We start from the raw sequence: 8,156 nt of genomic DNA on the forward strand, positions 1-8,156 counted from the left end.
CACCTCTAATTTTAATGGCTTATATAAGTGTATTACATTATGGTCTAAGTCACTATTTCTCATCTCATGAATCCCAATTTGGTGGCCACAATTTGTTAGGGTCTTTCAAATATCCTTCTGATGTCCTCATTGACTCCGTATTTGCTGTCAGTTACATGTCTCTTTGACAGTAAGATGCAGTAATTCTAAACACTTTCATAGGAGCAGATCTCTATTGTTCTTCTCAGAATGTTAAACATTGTCTTTCCTCTTTTTAGATTCTATATCTACTGCTTTCTCTATTACAACCTAACCAATCATAATTATAATATGCGATGCATTGAAGTCTCCACACATCATATATTTTTGTCCTAATTCATCTAAAAGAAAGAAAGAAACATCTCATCCTAAGGGAGTAAAAACTAACTTTCTCACACAAAGTCAGTAATAGTGATTCCCAACAAGTAACAAAGACCACTGAGGTCAATTATTCTATTTAACTTATGGAAGAGAGAGGAACTGGTTAAAAAAAATGAACGTGCGTTGTGCATGGTTATATGTATATAACTAGTTAAAAGCCTGTTATATTAGGCTAATGTAACCCCTACACAGTGGGGAGGAAAGATTTAAATTAATGCGTGGCTGAGACCACCAAATTTTCAGGGTTCAAAGTCCCTTTTGCTTTTAATCCCTAATGGTTGCAGTGACATTTTTAAAAGCAAGAAAGGAAAGAGAGATGAGTCACAGAGTATGGGGAATCGTAGGCTTTATCACCAGAATTCTGAATGTCCATGAACCTCACTTTTGTCATCAGAAAGCAGAAGAAAGTAGAGTTGGATTTGTCATTTGAGGAATTTGTACGAACACAAATGGAAAGCAAAAAAGGCAGTGATAGAAACAAAAGCAAAACTAACCATGGTAACTGCAATTAAGACAGAAAGTGTTTGCAATACTTCACTGGATACTGAGGAAACACAGAGCATGGTGTGTGAAGCGCCCCTCCCCAAGCCTCATTCCAAAAGACAAGGAATGACGTGCCCACTGACCACAGCATGGGACTCAGGGAGAGGACGGGCTTAGGAGACATAAGAAAGGACCAGGAAGGACTGAGACAAAGATATGGATGTCCATCCGCTCAGTACTCAGAGCAGAGGGGTTTCCCAAAGCTGGCTTCAGAATCACCTTCAGAGGTTAAAAAAATAAAATACAGATTCGCAAACCTAAACCCAGATACGCCGGCTGGAGTGTTGTGGGAGAGTCTTGGGAATCTGTATTCTAAGGCATTTCATGGCTGATTCAGACGATGAGGCAAATTTGGTAACCACTGCTTTAGAGAATTGTAGCAAGCCTTAGAGAGGAGGGGTTGTCAATTAAACACAAACACATCTACATGGTGTCTATGTAATTAGTTGTATGAACATACATATGGGACTTCCATTCCACCTCTTCCTAACGGAGCTATGAGTCCATCAAGTTTCTCCAATAATGCAAAATGCTAATTGTCAAAATACATATTGTTCTCATCTTCTGCAGTCCAACTCACTCACTTGTTTAAGTCAGCACCCAAACAAAAATGAAACCAACAATGGCATCGTGAATTCGACGATTTTCCCAGTAGTTAACTATTAATCAAATATGATTTGGTTCCCAATATTATTTTTTAATTAAGCTATTTCAACTTAGGGGATGGTATATCATATTTTTTAAAAATAGAAGGTAACCTTGACTATGACAATCACACGGTCTAATGGAAAGAACAGAGATTTTTGGAATAGGGAAGGCTGGATTCAAATCCTGATTCTGCTAGTTATTAGTGACACAAGTTGAGGCAACTTAGCTCATTTCTCTGAGCCTCAGTTTTCTTAGTTATAGAGTGGAGCTTAAAATACCAATCTGATATCATCTTTTTGAGAATGAAATATGATGACACATATAAAGTCTCCCCAAATTAGACAAATACACGTCAGCTCCTTCTTCTCTCTCCTTTCTCATCCTTCCCTGCCCAGCCCCACTCTCTCCAGCTTTTGACAATAGGATGTGATACAAAAAAAGTGAAAACAAAAAAGAGAATTTCGAGCAAGCTTGATATACAACAGGGATTAGCAACCTTTTTCTGAGAAGGGACAGATAGTAAATATCTTAGGCTTTGCAGTCATGTGGTCTGTCGCTGTAGCGAGAAAGCAGCCATGGGCCAAAAGTACATGAAAGAGCATGGCTGTGTTTCAATAAAACTTTGTTTGGAAAACAAACAAACAGCAAACTGGATCTGTCCTGCCTGATAATGCAGGAAGACTTTTTAGAAATCCATAAGTTGGTGCAGGCACGATGCAATGGGGACTCATAGTCAGAAAAAAAATGGGTTCAAAATCCCTCTTTACCAGCAACCAACTGGATGACTTTGCACAAGTCATTTCACCTTTCTGAGCTTAGTTTTCTCATCTGTAAAGATAAAGGAGTTGGGCCACAGAATCTCTGAGGGAGCTGCCATCTCTTAAAGTCTATGATGCTTCGGGAGACTGCAGTCTCCTGGAGAGAATCACCAATAGATTGTCACCCAAGTTTCAGCATTTGATTTGTTTGTTTTTTCATGGTTGATCAATGAATCATAAAGAACAACAGAAGCTTTGGGGTCATAAGTATGATTCATTTGATGAAAAGGGGAAAAGATAGCATTTGGTCAAAATAAATGTTATTTTCTCCACAGACACAAAGAAGCAATCAGAACAGTTATTAAACTGTAAATGTCCTGTGTAATTTCATACAGTTCAAAGTCAGCCTGCGATGTCAGCGGCTGACGACCTGAAAATTGAAAGTCTTACTTTTTCAAGGTGAGCAGTTCCCTCACTCTAAATGTGACATATTAATTAGAGAGTGAAAGAAATCGATCAAAATTGTTTTTCCAAAAGGAAACCATTGTAGCAGTGTGTTTATACTGAAGGAATAAGGGTGCTATGTCTTGCAAGTGAAATGCTAATACATACCAGAAAATAAATAATATACTGTTTTAAAACATGATACAATGAAAGAAAAAGAGTGTTGAAGTAGAAATTCTAAGAGCTGACTTCTAATTCTGGCTCTGCTACTAGCTAGCTTAGCTGAGCCACTTCCCTCTCTTGAGTCAATTCAGGCCTTCATAGAAAATATCATAATAGCTATTATTTATTGAGCCCTTACTAAGTACCAGACACCTTTTGGTGTATTATTTCCATTAATCCTCACCAAAATCTCATGAGGAAAGTTCTAATGCTATTGCTGTTTTCTAGACGAAGAAACTGAGGCACAGAGAGGTTAAGTAATTTGTCCACAGTGTGTTCCGGAAGCCATATTTGAACATAGTTACTATGTTGCATCCTAGAACATGGTTTTCATGTGTCGTTTCCCAGCTCAGAGACCTGGATCCCCATGTCCTGGTGAGTTAGCATTCTCCCCAGCAGGCACTCAAGCTCCCATCCCAGCCTGTTTCTCCACTCTCCTTCATCTGAACCCTCCCTTTAGTCAAAAATCTCTTCCCACCTGGCTCTGGGAAGAGCCACCTGCATTCGCCTTCACACCTTTGTTCTTCTGGACTCCCCATTTATAAAGCTCTCTCCCATCCTCCCTTCCCATTCACGTTCTCCCGTTTTTCAGGGTCCTGGCCCAGTCCCGCCTCTTCTGGAAGCAAGCACAGTGGGAAAAGCATGGGTGGCAGTTATGTGAATGGGCCTCGTCCTGGCTTTGTCACAAACTGAGTGGGAACTGGGAAATGTCATTTAATCTCTCTGGGTCTCAATTTCTTGATCAACTGAGTGTTGGACTCAATTTGAAATTTTCAAACTTGTTAACTATTATTCATTTAAGGCGTAGACCCCTTCGTCTAATTCACGCCTTAGATCACCAATTCCCAGCCCAACAATGATGCAGCTGCCCTGCTCGAAATAGAGGTGGGTGGCCTGACGCCAGCTCTCCCTCTCCTCCACCTTGGCAGTTCCGGAGGCACTGGAGGGATCTGCAAAACAAAGCAGAAAGACATCAGACTAACTGCAGTCATTCATGCACAACCTCCACAATTTTTTATCACATTGGCACAAGTCACACTCTGTCATTTACTTAAATGTTCTATGAATCAAAGCAGCATTTTTACTTAAATAAGTTCATTCTAAAAGGAAACTTTATAACACCACTGTAAACGGAAAAACAGTATTACCTTCTGTAAATAGAAAGTAACATACATCTAAAAACATCATATATCCATTATTTATGTACACGTATTATACACATATACATTATACACACAGTAAATACACTTTACATACATATATATAAACTACACACACTACACGCCACACTGAAAACAAAACATCATTAAATTATTAACTTCTAGTGAGATATTCACCTGCCAAAACGTGCAGCCTACCCTCTGTGTGTGTGTTAAACAGCGTGTGGAACCCATGCATAGGGGTTCTCGCACTGAGGAGTGAGAGATTGGGGTATTTATACACCAACTCCTGCCAGTCGCTGACTGTGGGCTGCTGCTGCTTCTGGGTGGTATTTATTCCCTGGCACGGCTGGCTTTCCTCAGCAATGATAAAAGCCCCCAGGCAAAGAGATGCAGAGACTGGCAGCTGGAAGTCAGCTGGAGCTCGCTGACGTAGAGAGGCTGGGGGATGGAGCAGGGCACCCAAGGCATCTGCAACAGCTCCATTTCCCCTGAGGAAAAGGGGAAAGACAGCTGCCTTCCATGATTGCTGAGGTTTCTGCTGACGTTTAAGTCCTGCCCTGGTCGTGATGTGGTTCTCGCCTATGAAACACTGAAAACACTCTGCTCTCTCATTCCTGATTCCTTTTTGCCAAAAAAATACCTATTCCAGGTGTAAGGATATTTATACAATTAGAAAATAGTTTTGCTGAAAAATCCACATAATTTTCCATGTTATCTACTGAAAAACAGTTGTCACCATACTTTGGAGTGCAAAAAAGTCACAAGATCATTAATTCGGCTTAAATAAATGAATGACTTCTCTTTGAATGTCGGCATCATTCAACCATGAAATCCTAGACAACTTCCAGAAAGCTGTGGCCCAGAACACCCAATCCCACTCAGAACACTATTTATAAGAGTGCCCTGTGTGCAGTAGTCTTTACAGGCTTTTTTTTTTTACTTCTTAAATGTTCTCTGGCCTGTGTAGATGGCATTTATACAATTCAGAGAAAGACGTCTCACCAGGATTCGTCAGCAAGCGAGTCCTCTGATGCAGCTTCTGTGATCCAGTTAAAAATAGGAAAGAGGATATTTTGCATAAGTCATCACCATTGTGCAGTATCGGAGAACTGGCCACTTTTTTTGGTTTCTACATCCTGTTACTTTATCTAAAAATAGATGAAAACGCTGTCCCTAAAGTTTTGGACAAGACCTGTGCTTCTGTGACCTAGGCTCCTGGTCCTTCCTTCCTTTGCTGACTTCCCTTCACCCCTGCCATGTACAGCCCCAACACGCAGCCTGGGGCTTGGGGCTCTGCCTTTCTTCCCCCTCCCAGGGCTGCAGACTCCAGGGCCTATGGGGGTCAGGAGATGATATGAGTTAGTGACGCCAGCCGGGTGGACAGGGCACACCAGCCTGCACAGGCCCCATCTGAACAGAGGGCAGCTCTGACTCAGTTTCTCACAGATCAACTGACTTTTCCCAGAGCGGCCAGACATAAAAAGCAGATCTTTATGGGGACTCACCTACTCTTTCAATGTTAGAAATGAACTCATACATTAACTTAAAAAAATAGAGTAGAGGTCAAACCATGAACTTGCCGTTTGTGGCCTCTGCTCCATACATTCTCCTTCGGGAAACGTGTGTGTTACCAGTTAAAAAGTGGGGTTCTATAAAATCTATGTGCTTAGGTCTAAAGGCTCCCACTTTTCCACTTCTTGATTTCTAATTGGAAAGGGCACAGGATTATGAGAGGAGTCCTGGATTCTGATTTTGACTGTGCCCTTTTCTAGTCATAGAATTTTGGTTGAGTATCTGTGTGGGCCTCAGTTCCCCCATATGTAAAACATGGCGCTTGGAGACAACGACTTTGAGAGCCCTACCAAGCTCCAGTGCCCGTGGGTCTGATAGATCTCTGTCCTCAGCCCCTCTTTCTTGCCCATCTTAATCTCAGAGATCAATTCCCCACCACAATCAGTGACCCAAATATTTTCCAGATTTTCTCAGTTTGAGTCAGCTTTATCTGCAACTCTGCTTCTATCCAACACCCAACCGATTCTGTTGCTGCAGCACCCCTTAAATCTGGTTCTTCTCCAGTGTTGACTTCCACCATCACTTCCTTACCAAACCACTGCAGTTGCTTCCATCCCCACTCCAGCTTCCCCATCACCCCCCAGCTCTAGAACTCAGGGGAGGAAGAAATCTCTATCTTTTTTTCTCCTATCCAAAAGTACAGAAAGCATTGTCACCCAAGAAAGAAACTGAGCAAAATCCCATTTATCTTTGGGGAGTTGAACCTTGGAGGCGGGACACAATTCTAAAAAGTCAAACTTCTCACCTTTATCTAGTTCTCCAGCCACTGAATGTGTTAGTTTCCGAGGGCTGCTGTAACACATTCCCACAGACTGGGGTGCTTTAAAATAACCAAAGTTTATGCCCTCACAGTTCTAGAGGCTGGAAGCTGGATTCACGGTATTGGCAGAGCCATGTTCCCCAAAGGGAAGACTCTTCTCTTGTCTCCTCTACCATCTGGTGGTGGTTGGCAATCCTTCACATCCCTTGGCTATGGCAGCATCACTCCAATTTCTGCCTCTGTCTTCACACAACAATCTTCCTTCTGTGTTCAATATTCCCTCTTCTTACAGAGCAGTAGTCATTGGATTAGGGCCCACCCTAACCTGGTAAGACTTCATCTCAATTTGATTATATTTGCAAAAACCCTATTTCCAAATAAGGTCACATTCATGAGTACTGGGGATTAGGACGTGAACATGTTTTTGTGGGAACACAATTCTACCCAGTATAGTAAACGACCAGCAGACTTTCCTGTACAAGAATCATCCCTCTGTACACTATGCAGAACCAATCTTTAGAAATATCTTTTACTGGGTCATAGCATAGCTGCACTGTGAGGATAAGCTTCACACATCCTCTAGTTCACTTTAGCTCTACATGCGGGCATAAGAAGGGCAGGAGAAATCAAAACTGGATTTTTGATGCATAGTCAGAGGGAAGTTGTTCTAAGGAACTTGGAATTTTTCCTTAGCTACAATGATGGTCTGCTACGTAGAGGCTCGTTGAGGTTTGAAGAAAGGATCTAGATGAAAGATCTCAGCAATATACTGAGCTGAGCCATGAGAGGCCTTATGAAGGAGAGACACCAAATGTGGAAATCCATACAGGATTTATGGGAAGGCAAGGAATGGTGAAGGACCCCAACTGGGGAACAAGGACAAGCCTACCCGCACTGGCTGCCAGTGGCAAGTGTGTGGCAGACAGTTCTGCCAGCAGATGTGAAAATCTACCTTGAAAAGAAAAGACAAGGTGATCCTGAACCAGCGTTAGTGGGCCCCATCTGAGTGTTTCTTAAATGTGTTACAAGTTTACAGCTGAGCAAGAGACTATGGTCAAGACACGCTCTATGGGTGGAGCAAGATGGATTCTAAGAATGGATCAGATAGATCCTTCTTCATTAAAGTGATGAAAACCATGTCAGGAGCCTTAAAAACACAAACGGGCCAGTCTAATAAAAATGATGCAATAAAATGTGCCCTGTGATTCTTGTGCCTAAATTTTCTCGACGTGGTGTTCAGATATCCTTCAGTATTGAGGGTGAGACTGCTGGCAATCTGACCATGACAGTGACCGGCAGGGGCTAGAGTGAAAGCTGGAGAGCCAGACATTATTCTGAGAGCCAAATGCTTCTCTCAAAGGCTCTTTCCAGGGCTGGCATACAACCTGCGTGGAGAAAACAGTTCTGAAAAGAGTCAATGAAAACAGCTGACAAGGAAACTTATTTTTTTGGCAAAGAAGTTTTAGAGAAATTTTATATTTCTAGTTGAAAAAAATGCCATAATGTGTTTAAGTGCATTTTTAAAGTTAATTTCTGAGACGATAGTGTTCCCTTAGTGTAAGATATTCCGTATCAGGACAAGATGTAAACGTGGCTGGGAATTGACTGAGGTTGGGCAATGCCTGGCAACTAGACGCAGGTTGGGTA

The sequence above is a fragment of the Equus asinus genome, chromosome 12, assembly GCF_041296235.1.
Source record: "Equus asinus isolate D_3611 breed Donkey chromosome 12, EquAss-T2T_v2, whole genome shotgun sequence".
In the NCBI taxonomy this organism is placed as follows: Eukaryota; Metazoa; Chordata; class Mammalia; order Perissodactyla; family Equidae; genus Equus; species Equus asinus.